Here is a 20,387-nt window from a genome sequence, read left to right as displayed (position 1 = left end):
ATGATCAGAGCTCAGGGTGAATCCAGATTTTGAAGGGCCAAAGCAGGTAGGATTTTGCAAGCCTTCCTTAAGAAAAACAGTACAAAATTAGGTATGAAAGTGAGTGCTGCTTAAGACTTATAAAAGAAATACACATTTAACAAATCTAAAATTTTTTAAATTGATAAATACCACAAACACCTCAAATCCAGAAAAATAAAATATTTTTATTCATTAAAAAAAATCACAAATCAAATTGCAACTGTTTATGAGACAGCACTATAGAAAATGGTAAAGCAAGCTCAAATGATTGCAATTTGACTTTGTTGACTGTATTACTTTTCTGTTGCTCTGTAATTAATTACCACAAACTTAGCAGCTTAAAACAACATACATTTACTATCTCACAATTTCTGTAAGGAGTCTAGGCACAGTTTAGCTGGATCCTCTGCTCAGGGTCTCACGAGGTATCAATTAAGATGTTATCTAGGCTGAATTATCATCTGGAGCCTTGAGTGGCTGAATCCGATCCCAAGCTCTTTCAGTTTGTTGACATAACTCACTTCTTTGCTGCTGTGTGACTGAAATGTCTATTTTATTGCTGGCTGTCAGCTGAAGGCCATCTGCAGTTCCTTGCCACCTGGACCTTTCCCTGGGTTCACAAACAAACTGGCAGCTTGCTTCCTCAAGCCAGCAATAGAGAAAAGTCTCTAGTCAGCTAAGAGTGACATCTTATGACTTTTGTCATATAATTAACCTAATCAAGGAAGAGATATCCCATCTCATTTTCATATTCTATTATTTTAGAAGCAAGTCATAGGCCCTGCCTACATTCAAGCTGTGATAAGTGCTGTCATAAATGGATGTAATTTCAATGTATAAGAAATTATGCAGTAGGAAAAAGCTGTTAAAGGCAGAGATCAAGATGGTGGAATAGAAGGATGTGGAGCTCACTTCCCTTTACTAACACATCATGTTTGTACATGTGGAACAATTCTCACAAAACATCAACTGAAAACTGGCAGAAGACCTCTTATACAATCAAAGCTGCAAGAAAGATCCCCATGTAACTGGGCAAGATGGAAAAAAAAAAAGGCATTGGGATGGGACTGGTGCTCCTGGGAGGGAGCTGTGAAAGAGAAAAGTTTCCCTTGCCCTGGGAACCCCCTTTGTTGGCTGGGAGGTTCACTATGACAGATAGAGAGTTGAAGGGGCATGGTATCTGCCTGCCTAGCAATCAGGGCAGAGAGAGACAGGAGCTGATGGCTTTCATGTCCCTGCCCTTCCCAGCCCGAAATGTGCGCCAGGTGGGGCTGCTAGTACGTGCAGTGCCTAGACACTGAAACTAGGGCTTCAGTGGATGGACCCTGGGAGAGGACTAAGTCTAGCTGCACACAGACAGCCTATAGGGCCTGGTGTGTGGTCCGGGCTGCCTAGTGCATGCAGGGTGGGGGGCGGGTATGCCATAGGAGTTCCAATATTAGCATGTGCAGGGCAGGGTGTGGGTATGCCATGGGAGCCTCATTGTCAGCATGCCATGGTGGGGTGTGGCTCCAGAGGCTGCAAGCTTTGTGACTTGAGGGCAGGGGCAGAGTGATTATTAACTCTCCCAGAGCAGGGGTGTGTCCAGGGGGCAGGCCCAGCAGCAGCAGTGTTTGTTAGCCTGCACATCAGGTGGTGGATGGCATCACAGAATTGCATGTCCTTGGAGGACAGCCCCTGGGGAGGAGTATGGAGTGGTTCCTTTCCCAGCAGGAGCATTCCATTCCCACCTATATCACACTGCATCTTGGAGCTGGATCTGGGGTGGATGGGCCCTAAGAGATGCCTACCACAGAGGCAGGTCAGGTTCTAGGCAGCAGTACAACCACTTTGATTCCTGCAGCCACAGCACTCCGGCCCCCTGCGCCAGCCTAACACTAGGTCTGGGATGAACACAATGGAGAAAGGGATGTGACCTTGGGCTACTTCTGAGAAAAACCAAGGACACCAGCATAGGTGGCACATAGGTTCACTGTGACCACACAGGCCTCACTTGCTTCAGCACTCACCTCTTTAGGCACAGAGCACACACTAAGGGCAACAGAGTTTTACTGAACCCAAATCTCAGGGCTTCTACTCCAACAACTGGGGAGCAGACCTGCCCCTGACAGGGTTGTGACAGCCACAGATCAAAGAGGAGGCCCCACCCAACTTCCAGTGCAGGCTCTGGTCCCTACAAAACCAAACACACCCCCTATGGGGGAATAATAGCCAGCACACTCTGAGGAAAGTTATGGCAGGCATCCATACCAGAAACAGCCCTGGCACCAAAAATAGTAGACTCACACAGTCTACACAGTGACTCTCCCACATAAAAACAGCCCTTCATGACCACAGTATATAACTGTTTCTCCTAAATACACAGAGACAGAGAAACTTGAGTAAAATGAAAAAGCAGAGGAACTACTCCCAATTAAAAGAACAAGAGAAATCCCCTGAAAGAACAAACAATGAAACAGATCTCTCCAGTCTACTAGACCCCATTCAAAAAAGGAGGTAATAAAAATGCTAAAGGGGGCTTCCCTGGTGGCGCAGTGGTTGAGAGTCCACCTGCCGATGCAGGGGACACGGATTCGTGTCCCGGTCCGCGAAGATCCCACATGGCGCGGAGCGGCTGGGCCCGTGAGCCGTGGCTGCTGAGCCTGCGCGTCCGGAGCCTGTGTTCCGCAACGGGAGAGGCCACAACAGTGAGAGGCCCGCATACCGCAAAAAAAAAAAAAAAAAAAGGTAAAGGAATTAAGAAAGATTATCAATAGAAATGCAGATCACTGTAACAAGGAAGTAGAAACTATAAAGAGGAACCAATCAAAATTAGACAACTCAATTGCCAAAATAAAAACCAAGCTAAAAGCAATGAGCAGCATTCTAAATAATGCAGAAGAACAAATAAGGGATGTGAAAGACAGAATAATGGAAATCACCCAATCAGAACATCAGACAGAAAGTCAAAACATTCTCTGACATAAATGGTAGCAATACTTTCTTAGATCAGTCTCCCAATGCAAAATAAATAAAAGCAAAAATAAACAAATGGGACCTAATCAAACTTAAAATCTTTTGCACTGCAAAGGAAACCATCAACAAAACGAAAAGACAACCTACAGAATGGGAGAAACTATTTGCATATGATGCGACTGACAAGGGGTTAATATCCAAAATATACAGACAGCTCATACAACTCAGTAAAACAACAACAAAACACTCAATCAAAAAACAGGCAGAAGACCTAAATTGACATTTCTCCAAAAAAGACATACAGATGGCCAATGGAACAGTACTCAGCCATAAAAAAGAATGAAATATGGCCACCTGCAGCAACATGGATGGACCTGGAAATTTCATACTGAGTGAAGTAAGTCAGACAGAGAGAGACAAATATTTTATGATATCACTTATATGAGAAGTCTAAGGAATAATATAAGGGAATATATTTACAAAACAGAAACAGACTCATGGACCTGGAAAACAAACTTATTTTTACCTAAGAGGAAGGGAAGGTGAGGAGGAATAAATTAGGAGTATGGGATTAACAACTCTACATAAAATAGCTAAGCAACAAGGACTTACTGTGTAACACAGGGAACAATATCCAGTATCTTGTTATAACCTATATTGGAAAATAATCTGAAAAAGAATATATATATATATAACTGAATCACTTTGTTGTACATCTGAAACTAACACAACTTTGTAAATCAACTATATTTCATTAAAAAAGCACTTATTCAGTAAAATTATATAATTATCTAAGTTAATGGTAAGATAAGATAATGAAGAATTACACTGTGGCCCATAAAATGGTTTCAGAGCATTGTAATCCAGTCCACTGTTGGATTGGATTACTTTCTGGAACCTTGTGTGAGAGCACAGTATTGAGAAGCATCACCCTCAATTATATGTATGAAAAAGAGAGACACACTACATGTAATGTGAATCAGAATATTCTATTTTGTACAAGGTTCAATAAAATAAAAAGGAAGACCATACTAATTCGAAACAGGAGTGAAAATGATATTAAAAATAAAAAAGAGAGAGAAATTGTGAACACATGAGACCTAGAAGTGTAGTGTTAGGGATGCTATGGAGGAGCTGCCCTTGTGCATGACCCCCTCCGCTCACTTCATCCATGGACCTACGGACAACACAATTGTCCTGGACACTTTTACGTCCCCTTGAACAAAGGGAAGAGAATTGGAAATCCTGTGAAAGACTGTGGGTATAAAAGTAATACCTCACATCTGTCCACAGTGTCAGTGAACATTAATTAACTAATACTGGAGCCTCAGTTTTCTTATCTATAAAATAATACTCTCTGTAAAACAATATTTTACCTATTAAAGAATACTAAAGTTTCTTCTAGTTATAAATCCTGTGATTGTATAAATGCTCTCGAATTCTCCTTGCTGTACTCTGAAGGAAAGTCATCACATATTTTGAGAGGTAAAAGTTAAACTGAATTATGGATTCTCAACTTAGAACAAGTCTTCAACAAGTCTTCACAAAAACTAAAATTTGGAAAATATTGTTGGAAAACTAATCTGGAGAATGTATGGCTTATTTACATAAATACACATGTAAATAATTATAGTTGTTATTTGAATTGAGTATCAAAAATCAAAAATACGTTACAAATATACACCAGTATTGTAGGAGAGCATCTAATTCCTCAGTGTGGAAAATGCTAGATTAGATATATCCAATATTTAGAATTAGTAAAACTTTACTTTCTCATTATTTTTCTGAGAAATTTATCTCTCACTTTGAGTACTTATGCATCATCTGAAAGCCATAAAAATGTTTATAGGTGAGAATCAAGGGTGTATTAATAATATAAATAAAATAATAATGGTAAAACATGCTTATTTAATCATAACAAAAATCCTAAAAAGAGGGAATTATTACCTTTACTTATCAAGGCTAACAGAGGCTTCATCGAGGATTTTGTCCAAAAAGGACAGAGCCAGGAAATCAAATCCTGGTCATATTTGGATTTCTGAAGCAAAAATGACATAATTTTATATATTTTTTATGTCTGATAATATGACTGAATTTAATTATCTAGCACTTGCTCATAATTCCCTAAGGATGGATGAAATCAAAATGCTATTGGAAGAGTGGTTTGGCTAATAATCCTCAAAATACCAACTCCCATGAAACTTTGAGGCATGGATATGAACTTAGCACTATTTCAGTTAAAAAAAAAAAAACTAGATCAGTTCCAGATGTGGAGGTCTATGACCTGTACAATAAAATAGGACACTGCCAAAAACTAAGGAGGAAACAAAAATGACAACCATTAGTTAAATGGGCTGCACGGATGTGTTTTTGAAAGCCAGTGACACTGTGGTCTCATGGTGTCAGAAGCCTGGAATACTATCGGCCTCATCATTTGGCAGAATTCCAAGTTTTGTTCCACAATTTGACCAGATGAGAAGCTCTACATTATTTTATATCCTGGAACACTATATAAATTAACAAAGAGTGATAAGTCAATTCTTTCTCTTAAGGAAGTGATTGCTTAAATAACACACATCCATATTTTCAGTAAGAAAAGAAAATGTAATAAAATAATTACTGGTTCAATTTTGTGTTTCTGTTGATCCCAGTTTTTTACCCTTCAAAACCTATTTCCTTCCCACATTCTTAAAGAGTGTGTCATAAAAATACCACATATGATAAAACTGGAGAGTCAGTACCTAGATATGATTTTACAACAGAGGGAAGAACAAAGGAATCTGGTAAAAGTTGTCCTGCTTTTTACTTTATGCACAACTTAGAAAAACTTATTTACAAAATACAAGCTCACTTTTGTTTTGATTGGCCTTCCCCTTCTTTAAATTATTTACTATTACTGTACAATTAATACTTATTAAAACTTTGCTATCACATAGCTTAAAATACTTCACAATTATACTTTATCATAAAAATGATTAGACCTCATTAAAAGTAATGGCATACACACACACACACAAATCAGAAGCAAGAAGAGATTTGTTTGCTTATTTTTTAGCAGAGCTTTACCTGGAGGTTGGTGACGTAAAGAACACCCAAGAAATCCTCCTCCCTTAAATGAGTAGTAATCATACGAATTACCTGTCAGACAGTATAAGAATGAGTAACTAGTTGTTTTGAAAAAAATGGCCCAAATGTCCATGGTCCCCATTCCTGCCACATCGCCCTCTCTCTCTCTCTCTCTCTCTCTCTCTCTCAGAATGCACCTACCATCAGCTCACAGAGGAGAAGACTCAGGCTTGATTTACAGATGGTTCCCCATGATATGCAGGCGCCACTTGGACGTGGACAGCTGCAACACTACAGCCCCTTTCTGGGACAGCCCTGAAGGACAGTGGTCAAGAAAATCCTTCCAGTTAGCAGAGCTTTGGGCAGGACACATGGTTGTTCACTTTGCTTGCAAGGATAAAAAGCCAGATGCGTGATACTGATTCATGGGCTATGGTCAATGGCTGGATGACCATTTGGCTAGATGGTTAGAGACTTGGAATGAACACGGTTGGAAAATTGGTGACAAGGAAATTTGAGAAAGAGGTATGTGGGTAGACTTCTTTGAATGGACAAAAAAACATGACATTATTTGTGTCCCATGTGAATGCTCATCAAAGGGTGACCTTAGCAGAGGAGGATTTTAATAATCATGCAACTAGGATGAGACGTTCTGCTCTACTAGCCAACTCCTTTCCCAGCCACACATCATTGCCCATTGGATTCATGGAAAAAGTGGCCATGGTGGCAGGGATCAGGTCAACATGGGCTCAGCAACAAGAACTTCCCCTCCCCAAGGATGACTGGGCTATGGCCATGGCTGAGTAGCCAACTTGCCAGCAGCAGAGACTAACACTGAGTCCCCGGTACAGTATCACTCCATGAGGTAATCAGCCAGCTATCTGGTGGTAGGTTGACTGCATTGGACTCTTACATCATGGAAGGGCAGCGTTTTGTTCTTATTGGAATAGACGCTTACTCTGATATGAATTTGCCTTCCCTGCATGCAAGGCTTCTGCCAAAGCTACCATCTGTGGACTTATAGAATGCCTTATTCACCATGATATTTCACACAGCATTGCTTCTGACTGAGGAACACACATTACAGCAAAAGAAGTGTGGCAATGGGCCTATGCTCATGGAATTCACTGGTGTTACCATGTTCCTCACCACCTTGAAGAAGTTGGATTGATATAATGGTGAAACAGCTTTTTGAAGATTTGGCTACAGCACCAAGTAAGTGGCAATGCCTTGCAAGGCTGGGGCAAGGTTCTCCAGGAGGCTACATATGCTCTGAATCAGCAACCAAAGTACAATGCTGTTTCTTCGATAGTCAGTATTCATGAATCCAGGAATCTAGGGGTGGAAATTAGCAAACCCATTAGCAAAACTTATGTTTCCTGTTCCTGTGACCTTATGCTCTGCTGGCCTAGAAGACTTAGTACCAGAGTGAGGAATTCTCACACTGGGAGGCAAAACAGTGATTCCTTTACTCTGAAAGTGAAGACTGTCACCCTGGCACTTTGGACTCTTCATGCCTTTGAGTCAACAGGCAAAGAAGGGTGTAACTATACTGGATGAGGTGATTGATCCTGATTACTAAGGGGATATTGGACGGCTAGTCAACAATGGAGGTAAGGACGAATATTCTGGAATACAGGAGATCCTTTAGGGCATCTCTTGGTATTACTATGCCCTGTGTTAATGTCAATGGAAAACTACAATAACCCAATCCAGACAGGACTACTAATGTCCCATGACATTTAGGAATGAAGGTTTGGATAATTCCACTAGGTAGAAAACCACAACCAGCTGAAGTGCTGTCTGAAGGCAAAGGTAATAAATAGTGGGAGAAGGCAATTATAAATGCCAGCTATGACTATGTGACCTGTTACAGAATTGAGAATTACAACTGAGTATTCCTTACTCTGTTATATGTTGTATGTAGAGCAAATATCTTTGTTTTCCTCTCCTATTCCCTTATCATGTAACATAAGATATATTGACTTATTATCATGGTATTTACATATTAATTTTATATCATGGTATTTAAGTTACTGGATATCAGGAGAAGAGTAAACATCACCCAAGGACTTTCTCTTCTAGGGAAGAGGTTAGTGTGTTTTCTTTTTTCTCTTTTTTAAATTAATTAATTAATTAAATTTTGGCTGCATTGGGTCTTCATTGTTGTGTGCGGGCTTTCTCCAGTTGTGGTGAGCGGGGGCTACTCTTTGCTGTGGTGCACAGGCTTCTCACTGCAGTGGCTTCTCCTGTTGCAGAGCACGGGCTCTAGAGCGCAGGCTCAGTAGTTGTGGCGCACGGGCTTAGTTGCACCGCGGCATGTGGGATCTTCCCAGACCAGAGCTTGAACCCGTGTCCCCTGCATTGGCAGGTGGATTCTTAATCACTGTGCCACCAGGGAAGTCCCAGTGTGTTTTCAACCGTAGGAAGTATAGCCCTATCATGTCAGGTGGAATTATCAACTTGTTATTATCTGTGTTCAAAGATTAAGTATGGTTTAAGGAGATATGTATGGATGCCAAGTTGACAAGGAGTGGACTTGTGATGGTTAGTTTTCTGTGTCAATTTGACAGGGCCATGGGGTGCCCAAATATAGAGTTAGACATTCTGGGTGAGTCTGTGAGGGTGTTTCTGGATGACATTAATATTTGAGTCAGTAGACTGAGCAAAGCAGATTGCCCTCCCCAACATGGTTGATTCTCTTCTGATCAGCTGGATGCCTGAATAGAGAAAGTGGAGTAAGGGAGAATTTACTCTCTCTCTGTCTGAGCTGGGACATCAGTTTTCTCCTGCCTTGGACTTGTACTAGAATTATACCATTAGCTCACCTGTGTCTCCAGCTTCCCAACTGCAGATTGTGGGACTTAGTCTCCAAAACCCAATGAGCCAATTCCATATATACATTCTCTTGGTTCTCTGGAGAACCCTAATACAGACACCTTCTGAGATTTTTCCATCTGCCATGTTGTGTTGTACGTCGCAGTTTCTCCCTTTTATTACTGTGGTACTCCATTGTGTGAATACAATACACTTTATTCTCCTATTGATGGATATTTTGGGATCTTTGAATTTGGTGCTATGAAAATAGCTGCTAGAAACATTATTGTACATGACCTTTGGTAAACATTTGCACTTACTTTTCTTGAGTATATACCTAAAAGTTAAATAGCTGAATAATAAAGTATATGTCTAGTTTTATTAGATACTTCCAAATGGCTTTCCAAAATGGCAAACCAATTTATGAGAGTTCCAGTTGCTCTCTACTCTCACCAACACTTGGTCTTGTTAGTCTTTTTAATTTTAAGCATTCAGGTCAGGCAAACTTCGAAGTGAGAGAAAGTATAGCTTTGATACCACTGCCTGTGTCCAGTCGAGAAGCTTCCCTCTATTTTTCTCATTTTCCTTATCCCTAGGGCCTTTCACTGCCTTTACTCAGCTGCCAAATTTATCCTAGCTTCTACTAAGATGTTAGTTGATAAAAGTGAAAAACTAGAAGCCAACAAGCATCATCAACCTAATGATGTGTTTTTAAAATGTAACTATTTGCCCACATTTATATATGAAGTGATTTCATATAAGCTCTTCTGAAGAAAAAGAAAACAAAAACAAAAAACCAGAACATCTGTGGGGTAGTCATTAACGTTATTTACAAACTCTTTTCTTTCCTTCCAGGTATATAAGATTGCATTTTTTTTTTACTCATTTAAGTTGGTTGTATCTACATGACTTGTGCTAACCAATGAATTGTGACTTCAGGTGAGGTACTTCACTTCTGGGCAGAAACTTTAAGATCCAGTCTGTGAGTTGCACTGTACACCTCCTCACACCCTGGCAATTATGAAAGATTGAATCAATATGGAGTCTTACCAGCATATGTCCTTGAGAAACTCTGATGAGCAGAGGTGTTCTGATAACTTGCACTAGACATATGGGGTAAGCAAGGAACAAACCTTTTTTCTTATAAGCCACTAAGACTTAGGAGTTGTCACCACAGCATAACCTAGACTACCCTGACTGATATTCTGTCCATATTACTTTCACACGCTCTGATGACTCAATCTGCTGATGGTAACAATCAGCTTCCCCCTTTAGATGGGGTCTCCAGTTTGCAACAATCCCCGGTAATTATTCCTCACTCATTAATGTCATTTACAAGGCCTCTATAAGAATTTTGTTTGTTTTTAATAGACTACTTTATAGAGTGGCTTTAGGTTCACAGCAATATTAAGCAGAAGGTAGAGATTTACCATTTACCCACTGTTCCCACACATGCATAGCTTTGCCATCATCAACATCCCCTATCAGAGTAGTACATTTGTAAAAACTGATGAACCTACATTGACATATCATCATCATACAAAGTCCATAGTTTACATTAGGATTCAGTCATGGTGTTTTACATTCTATGGGTGTGGACAAATTTATAATGACATGCATTCACCGTCATAATGTCATACAGAGTAGTTTCACTGCCCTAAAAATCCTATGCTCTGCCTGTTCATTTCTCCATCCCTTCCAACCCCTGCCTAGCAACCACTGATCTTTTTATTATTTCCACAGTTTTGCCTTTTTTGATATTTGCCAGAATATCACATAGTTGAAATCATATAGTAAGAAGCCTCTCAAGACTGACTTCCTTCACTTAGTTATTATACATCTAAGTTTCCTCCGTGTCTTTTTTTTTTTTTTTCACTGAATGATACTCCATTGTCTGCATGTAATACTTTACTGCAGGTTTTTAGGTGGAGATGTTTTCAGCTTCTTTGGGTAAATACCAAGGAGCAGGTTTGCTGGATCATGCAGTAAGAATGTTTAGTTTTGTAATAAACTGCTGAAGTGTTTTTAAAAGTGGCTGCACCACTTTGTATTTCCACTAGCAATTAATGAGAGTTCCTGTCATTCCACATCCTCACCAGCATTTGGTGTTGTCAGTATTCTGGATTTTGACCATTCTAATAGGTATATGGTAGTATCTCACTGCTGTTTTAATTTGCATTTCCCTGATGACATATGATGTGGAGCACCTTTTCATATGCCATTTTACCATCTGTATATCTTCTTTTGGTGAGGCATCTGTTAAGGTCTTAGGCCCATTTTTTTATTTCGGTTGTCTTCTTATTGTTGAATTTTAAGAGTTCTTTGTATATTTTTTGTAATAGTCCTTTATCAGATATGTCTTCTGCAAATATTTTCTCCCAATCTGTGGCTTGTCTTTCATTCTGTTGACATTCTCTTCCAAAGAGCAGAAGTTTTTAAATTTAATGAAGTCCAGCCTATCAATTATTTCACTCATGGATCATGCTTTTGGTGTTATATCTAAAAATTCATTGCCAAATCCATGGACACCTAGATTTTCTCCTCTGTTATCTTCTAGGAGTTTTATAGTTTTGCACTTTACATTTAGGTCTGTGGTCCATTTTGAGTTAATTTTTGTGAAGGGTTTAAGGTCTGTGTCTAGATTCATTTTTGCATGTGGATGTCCAGCTGTTCTGGCACTGTTTGTTGAAAAGACTATCTTCACTTCATCGTCAAAGATCAGTTGACCATATTCATGTGGGTCTATTCCTGGGCTCTCTATTCTGTTCTACTGATCTATTTGTCTGTTCTTTCGCCAGTGCCACACTTTCTTGATTACTATAACTTTACAGTAGGTCTTGAAGTCTGGTAGTGTCAGTCCTCCAACTTTGTTCTTCTTTTTTCAAAATTATGTTGGCTATTTTGTGTCTTTTGCCTCTCCATATAAACTTTAGAATCAGTTTGCCTATATCCACAAAAGAACTTGCTGGATTTTGATTGGGACCACATTGATTTTATACACAAGTTGGGAAGAACTAACATCTTGACAACATTGAGTCTTTCTATCCAAGAACTTGAAATATCTCTTCATTTATTTAGTTCTTTGATTTCTTTTATTAGAGTTCTGTAGTTTTCCTCATATAGGTCTTGGACACATTTTGGTAGATTTATACCTAAGTATTTCATTTTTGGGGGGTACTAATGTAAATGGTAATGTGTTTCAAATTTCAAATTCCATGTGTTCATTGGTGGTGTATGGGAACGTGATTGACTTTTGCCTATTAACCTTGTATCCTGCAACCTTGCTATAATCCCTTATTAGTTCCAGGAGTTTTTGTTGTTGATTCTTTCAGATTTTCTACATAGATGATCTTATTTTTCCTGTCTTATTGCATTTGCTAGGACTTCCAACACGATGCTGAAAATGAGTGGTGAGAGGGGACATCTTGCCTTGTTCCTGACTCCACAGGAATTTTAGTTTAGATGTGACAATGTGACTAGGAGTAATTACATTTTACTGGAAACATAGGAAGACTGAACATCCTACTTGATTCAGATAAATAAATTTTAAATAGTCAAATCTCTTCAAAAATGTTTCTTAAGCCAGTTAAAAAGATAATAATTTTACATATTTTATTAAGTTTTGATCACAGTGCATAGGAGGTTTCCTTACATTTTGGGAAAATGGTGAAAGACTTAGTTCATTTAAGAATCAAGAAAAAGGAAGAGAAATGGGGGACTGGGAACTACCAGTATGAAGTATATTACTTCCTACCTACAGTTAAGTATAACAACATGCCACCTTATAGGAAGCTATTTGCAAATAACCTAGTCTGCTTATACTCTGACAAGAATATGCCCTAGGAAAACAATTTCAAAAAAATCAATTAACCTAATTGCTCAGTTAAATTCATCAATTCTTGGACAATTTTTATAATAGTCCATGACTCATGATTTACATACTTAGAAAACATGTGTTTTCTTTTGAAAATCATGAGTGAAAATCATGTGTCATGGACTATTATAAAAATTGTCCAAGAATTGATGAATTTAACTGAGCAATTATTTAAAATAGAATAACCTAATTGATTTTTTTTAAGAGATGTATCTTTTAGTATTATGTTTAGGCGCAAGTAACAGAGACCCAGAACAAGATACAAGTTACATGAAAGTCTGCCATTGGGCAGTCCAGGAATCATATAATATCTTTACGTTAGCTCTATTAGCCCTAAGGAGTTCTTAGGAACCCAGGTTTTTCCTACCCTGTGGCTCAACTATTCATGGTTTTCATTCCCCAAATCAGCTGGTGTCCCAGAAAAGATACTCCCTGAAATGAGGAAAGGTGTTCCCTGGAATCAGGAAAGACTCAAAGAGAGAGGCAAATGGTGTGTGCCAATTATCTTTTAAAACAGTTGCTACAATTCACATCTAGTAGGCCCAAATTTTGCTAAGTCATCACACCTAGCTGCATAGTAGGATGGGAAATTTTCTCTTTATTCCAAGTTTTCATGTGAAATCAATGAAATCACAGGTTATGATATTATGAAAAAAGAGAAAAGACTTAAGGGACAAGCTCACCTCTACCACAATTACTCTCCACTCCTGAAATTTCCATGTAGAGACAGTGACTCTAGAGAACACACCTGACCTTTTCTGTCACCTCATTTGCTTGCCTCAGGGAATAGGGATGACTTATTGGTCTGGTGAGATTGAAAGAAGCTGGGTAGGAGTTCAGCCCTGTTTATCTTTGACTCTCTTTGGAGAGGCAGCCTGTCTGCAGGGAGAATACATTCCTAGCTCCTCCATGGAGTAAAGTTTATAGTGGCAGGCCTCCATAAGAAAGGACTGTGGATTTTTGGCTCTGCCTGAGACAAGAAGAGTAAATCTCAATCTGCATCCTTCTACAAGTCTATTGTAGTAAGTCCCCTACATACGAACGAGTTCCATTCCAAGAGCACATTCGTAAGTACAATTTGTTCATAAGTCCAACTAAGTTAGCCTAGGTACCCAACTAACACAGTTGGCTATATAGTACTGTACTGTAATAGGTTTATAATACTTTTCACACAAGTACTATATAAAAAACAAACAAACACAGAAAATAAAGAAAACCTTTTTAATCTTACAATACAGTGCCTTGAAAAGTACAGTAGTACAGTGTAACAGCTGGCATACAGGGGTTGGCATCGAGTGAACAGGCAAGAAGAGTTACTGACTCGAGGAGGGAGAAGGGGTGGGAGATGGTAGAGCTGAAGGATTGTCAGTGATAGGAGACAGAGGGCAAGCTGCAATTTCACTCACGCCTGACATTGATGGCACAGGTTATGGCTCCTTGCTGGAACCAGATGCACGTTCACATCTTTGAAAGTTTGCAACTTGAAGGTTCGTATGTAGGGGACTTACTATGTTCCCAAAGAACATAACCATGCCCTCTCAACACCTTTGTCAGGATAAAGATAACATGTTTCTCACTCCTATGTCTCTCAATTGATTTTATTCACTGACAAAGAACAGTGATAGTATAAAGTGACCTCTCGAAATGCAAAAAATATGAACATGTTCTCTCTTAGAACATTATAAAGCTATCAGCGAAGAAAACAGCACAATCTCTCCCTGATATCCATGTCCAGACAGGTGCTATAGCCATATCTCAAATTAGTGGCATGGATTACATGTAGACAGAAACATACAAAGACATACAGAACAGAGAGAAATATACAAACATAAAAAAAAAGAAAAAATGGAAATATTACAGTTGTTGTAAAAATAAAGGAAACAGTGTAGCAGTCCCCAGGTCATAGCTGACTATGAATCTGCTAGACCCCTGAATAAGATATTCCCACATCCCCAGTTAAGTCTTTTGTCAGGCCAGCAGGAAGGCTAGGTCACATCTGGGCATTGCCCATTAAATAGATACATTTCCCTTCTCCTAATCAAGGTAATAGTTTGATTCTGTCTGGTCTCATCTTATATTGTGCCACCAATAATTAAACTACCTCAGTACAAGTGAATCTGTCAAATGCTAAATATCCTTTTACAAAAAAATCTAAAAGTAGCTATATTAATAAAAGAAATTAAACTCAGATGTGAATGGTAGGCATGACAATAAAGATACAAGTGTATCAATGTTTGAAATAAAATAAATCTCTATGTCATCCATGATATAGACATTTTTAAAGTTTTTTTTTTTTGTAACAGTAATTTGCTTCTTCCTTCATAGTTAGAGGATTGCTGTGAGATCAGTCTGGATTATTGAAATGGGCTCTATTTGCATGTGCTTAAAAATCATTTAGAATTAATTTAGAATAATTATTAATTAAAATGTCATTGTTATGAAAGTACCTTGAAATGATTTAAATCAAATTTTTGGTGTGGTTCCAAAAATACTGGACAGAAAGGGGGAGTGCGTAGTCATAGTTCTGGTTCTATTACTAATTCCCAGTGTAACTTTGGATACACAAACTAGAGCTTTTCAGCTTCCTATTTGTACATTAGAATGTAGACAGTCCTTAATGTTCCTTCTAACTTTAAAATTCTTTGCTTCTATTCATTAAAATGTTCTAATTAGAACTGACATAATTTTGGCTAAGAAAATGAGTATATTTTAGTAAAGAAAGCTATGAGTTAGTGCTGCCCCATTTTGTAGGCTTGTTTCATTCAGTTTTATAGCGGAGAAGGTGGAAAAGGCTTCCAGCAGCAATAATTTTTTAAAAAACTAGACAAATATGTTTTCATTTTAATTATTTTCTCTGGCATCCCTCATCTGCCTAAACTTGCATAAGCAAGAGTTTCTAAAATTGTTTATTTTCTCAATCTGTTTTGCTTATTTTTAACAAAAAAAGAGTAAATAATGTTCAGTGATTGTTAGTGTAGACAACTGAGCAAACATGCTCCTGAAATTTTCAGGAAAAACATGGTTTCAGCAATTCTTCCAAAATAAATTCTTCTGTGTCCTGGATCATAAAAGAGTTGCTACCATATATATTTTTTAAACATTTTTATTGGAGTATAATTGATTAACAATGGTGTGTTAGTTTCTGCTGTATAACAAAGTGAATCAGCTATACATATACATACATCCCCATATCTCCTCCCTCGGGCATCTCCCTCCCACCCTCCCTATCCAAACCCTCTAGGTGGACACAAAGCACCGAGCTGATCTCCCTGTGCTACGTGGCTGCTTCCCACTAGCTATCTATTTTATATTTGGTAGTGTATATATGTCCATGCCACTCTCTTACTTCGTCCCAGCTTACCCTTCCCCCTCCCCATATCCTCAACTTCATTCTCTATGTCTGCGTCTTTACTCCTGTCCTGCCCCTAGTTTCTTCAGAACCTTTTTTTTTAGATTCCATATATATGTGTTAGCATATGGTATTTGTTTTTCTCTTTCAGACTTACTTCACTCTGTATGACAGTCTCTAGGTCCATCCACTTCACTACAAATAACTCAATTTCACTTCTTTTTATGGCCAAGTAATATTCCATTGAATATATGTACCCCATCTTCTTTATCCATTCATCTGTCAATGGACACTTAGGTTGTTTCCATGTCCTGGCTAATATAAATAGAGCTGCAACGAACATTTTGGTACATGACTCTTTCTGAATTATGGTTTTCTCAGGGTATATGTCCAGTAGTGAGATTGCTGGGTCGTATGGTAGTTCTATTTTAGGTTTCTGAGGAACCTCCATACTGTTTTCCATAGTGGCTGCATCAATTTACATTCCCACCAACAGCACAAGAGGGATCCCTTTACTCCACACCCTCTCCAGCATTTATTCTTTGTAGATTTTTTGATGCTGGCCATTCTGCCTGGTGTGAGGTGATACCTCATTGCAGTTTTGATTTGCACTTCTCTAATGATTAGTGATGTTGAGCATCTTTTCATGTGTTTGTTGACAATCTGTATATCTTCTTGGAGAAATGTCTATTTAGGTCTTCTGCCCATTTTTGGATTGGGTTGTTTGTTTTTTTGATATTGAGCTGCTTGAGCTGCCTGTATATTTTGGAGATTAATCCCTTGTCAGTTGCTTCGTTTGCAAATATTTACTCCCATTCTGAGGGTTGTCTTTTCGTCTTGTTTATGGTTTCCTTTGCTGTGCAAAAATTTTAACTTTCATTCGGTCCCACTTATTTTTGGTTTTATTTCCATTTCTCTAAGAGGTGGGTCAAAAATGATCTTGCTGTGATTTTCATCATGGAGTGTTCTGCCTATGTTTTCCTCTGAGAGCTTTATAGTGTCTGGCCTTACATTTAGGTTTTTAATCCATTTTGAGTTTCTTTTTGTGTATGGTGTTAGGGAGTGTTCTACTTTCATTCTTTTACATGTAGCTGTCCAGTTTTCCCAGTGCCACATATTGAAGAGGCTGCCCTTTCTCCATTGTATATTCTTGCCTCATTTATCAACGATAAGGTGACCATATGTGCATGGTTTTAGCTCTGGGCTTTCTATCCTGTTCCACTGATCTATATTGCTGTTTTTGTGCCAGTACCATACTGTATTGATTACTGTAGCTTCGTAGTATAGACTGAAGTCAGGGAGCCTGACTCCTCCAGCTCTGTTTTTCTTTCTCAAGATTGCTTTGGCTATTCTGGGTCTTTTGTTTTTCCATACAAATTGTGAAATTTTTTGTTCTAGTTTTGTGAAAAATGCCATTGGTAGTTTGATAGGGATTGCATTGAATCTGTAGATTGCCTTGGGTAGTCATTTTCACAATGTTGATTCTTCCAATCCAAGAACATGGTATATCTCTCCATCTGTCTGTACCATCTTTAATTTCTTTCATCACTGTCTTATAGTTTTCTGCATACAGGTCTCTGTCTCCTTAGGTAGGTTTATTCCTCGGTATTTAATTCTTCTTGTTGCAGTGGTAAATGGGAGTGTTTCCTTAATTTCTCTTTCAGATTTTTCATCATTAGTGTATAGGAATGCAAGAGACTTCTGTGCATTAATTTTGTATCCTGCTACTTTACCAAATTCATTGATTAGCTCTAGTAGCTTTCTGGTAGCATCTTTAGGATTCTCTATGTATAGTATCATGTAATCTGCAAACAGTGACAGTTTTACTTCTTTTCAGATTTTGATTCCTTTTATTTCTTTTCCTTCTCTGATTGCTGTGGTTAAAACTTCCAAAACTATGTTGAATAATAGTGGTGAGGGTGGGCAACCTTGTGTTGTTCCTTATCTTAGTGGAAATGGTTTCAGTTTTTCACAATTGAGAATGATGTTGGCTGTGGGTTTGTCATATATAGCCTTTATTATGTTGAGGTAAGTTCCCTTTATGTCTACTTTCTACAGGGTTTTTATCATAAATGGGTGTTGAATTTTGTCACAAGCTTTCTCTGCATCTATTGAGATGATCATATGGTTTTTCTCCTTCAATTTCTTAATATGGTTTATCACATTGATTGATTTTGTGCATATTGAAGAATCCTTGCATTCCTGGGATAAACCCCACTTGATCATGGTGTATGATCCTTTTAATGTGGTGTTGAATTCTGTTTACTAGTATTTTATTGAGGATTTTTGTATCTATGTTCATCAGTGATATTGTTCTGTAGTTTTCTTTTTTTGTAGCATCTTTGCCTGGTTTTGCTATCAGGGTGATGGTTGCCTCGTAGAATGAGTTTGGGAGTGTTCCTCCTGCTATATTTTGGAAGAGTCTGAGAAGGATAGGTGTTAGCTCTTCTCTACATGTTTGACAGAATTCGCCTGTGAAGCCATCTGGTCCTGGGCTTTTGTTTGTTGGAAGATTTTTAATCACAGTTTCAATTTCAGTGCTTGTGATTGGTCTGTTCATATTTTCTATTTCTTCCTGGTTCAGTCTCAGATGACTCTGATTTTCTAAGATTTGTCCATTTCTTCCAGGTTGTCCATTTTATTGGCATATAGTGGCTTGTGGTAATCTCTCACGATCCTTTGTATTTCTGCAGTGTCAGCTATTACTTCTTTTTCATTTCTAGCTCTATTGATTTGAGTCTTCTCCCTTTTTTCCGTGATGAGTCTGGCTAATAGTTTATCAATTTTGCTTATCTTCTCAAGAACCACCTTTTAGTTTTATTGATTTTGCTATCGTTTCCTTTGTTTCTTTTTCATTTATTTCTGATCTGATCTTTATGATTTCTTTCCTTCAGCTAACTTTGGGGTTATTTTGTTCTTCTTTCTCTAATTGCTTTAGGTGTAAGATTAAGTTGTTTATTTGAGATGTTTCCTGTTTCTTGAGGTGGATTGTGTTGTTATAAACTTCCCTCTTAGAACTGCTTTTGTTGCTTTCCATAGGTTTTGCATTGTCATGTTTTCATTGTCATTTGTTACTAGGCATTTCTCTATTTCCTCTTTGACTTCTTCAGTGGTCTCTTGGTTATTTAGTAGTGTATTGTTTAGCCTCCATGTGTTTGTATTTTTTTCATATTTTTTTTCCTGTAATTAATATCTAGTCTCATAGCCTTGTGGTTGGAAAAGATACTTGATACAATTTCAATTTTCTTAAATTTACCAAGGCTTGATTTGTGACCCAAGATATCATCTATCCTGGAGAATGTTCCATGAGCACTTGAGAAGAAAGTGTAATCTGCTGTTTTTGGATGGAATGTCCTATAAATATCAAATAAATCCATCTTGTTTAATGTATCATTTAAAGCTTGTGTTTCTTTATTTATTTTCATTTTGGATGATCTGTCCATTGGTGAAACTGGGGTGTTATCGTCCCCTAGTATGATTATGTTACTGTCGATTTCCCCTTTTATGGATGTTAACATTTGCCTTATGTTTTGAGGTGCTCCTCTGTTGGGTGCATAAATATTTACAATTGTTATATCTTCTTCTTGGATTGATCCCTTGATCATTATATACTGTCCTTCTTTGTCTCTTCTAATAGTCTTTATTTTAAAGTCTATTTTGTCTGATATGAGAATTGCTACTCCAGCTTTCTTTTGATTTCCATTTGCATGGAATATCCTTTTCCATCCCCTCACTTTCAGTCTGTATGTGTCCCTAGGTCTGAAGTGGGTCTCTTGTAGACAGCATATATATGGGTCTTGTTTTTGCATCCATTCAGCCAGTCTATGTCTTTTGGTTGAGGCATTTAATCCATTTACATTTAAGGTAGTTATTGATATGTATGTTCCTATTACCATTTTCTTAAATGTTTTGGGTTTGTTATTGTAGGTCTTTTCCTTCTCTTGTGTTTCCTGCCTAGAGAAGTTCCTTTATCATTTGTTGTAAAGTTGGTTTGGTGGTGCTGAATTCTTTTAGCTTTCGGTTGTCTGTAAAGGTTTTAATTTCTCCATCGAATCTGAATGCGATCCTTGCTGGACAGAGTAATCTTGGTTGTAGATTCTTCCCTTTCATCACTTTAAATATGTCCTGCCAGTCCCTTCTGGCTTGCAGAGTTTCTGCTGAAAGATCAACTCTTAACCTTACAGGGATTCCCTTGTATGTTAATTGTTGCTTTTCTGTTGCTGTTTTCAATATTTTTTCTTTGAATTTAATTTTTAATAGTTTGATTAATATGTGTCCTGGCATGTTTCTCCTAGGATTTATCCT

General features: G+C 38.1%; 1 protein-coding gene across 2 annotated transcripts in view; it reads right to left on the bottom strand.

Annotated features, from left to right (window-relative positions):
- Positions 1-20,387, bottom strand: part of PLSCR4 (phospholipid scramblase 4) — a 107,794-nt gene that overhangs the window by 77,826 nt on the left and 9,581 nt on the right. The window contains exons 4-5 of one of the 2 annotated variants that reach the window (XM_079922337.1): positions 6,043-6,114; positions 3,589-3,645 (exon numbers count right to left, since the gene is read on the bottom strand). The exons of the other annotated variant lie outside the window; for it this stretch is intronic. The gene's annotated coding sequence lies outside the window, so the exon portion shown is untranslated. The remainder of the gene's footprint in view (positions 1-3,588; positions 3,646-6,042; positions 6,115-20,387) is intronic. 2 annotated transcript variants of the gene reach the window in all.

The sequence above is a fragment of the Stenella coeruleoalba genome (genome assembly GCF_951394435.1).
Source record: "Stenella coeruleoalba genome assembly, chromosome: 5".
Lineage (NCBI taxonomy): Eukaryota > Metazoa > Chordata > Mammalia > Artiodactyla > Delphinidae > Stenella > Stenella coeruleoalba.
This window is presented reverse-complemented; position numbering and strand designations above follow the sequence as displayed.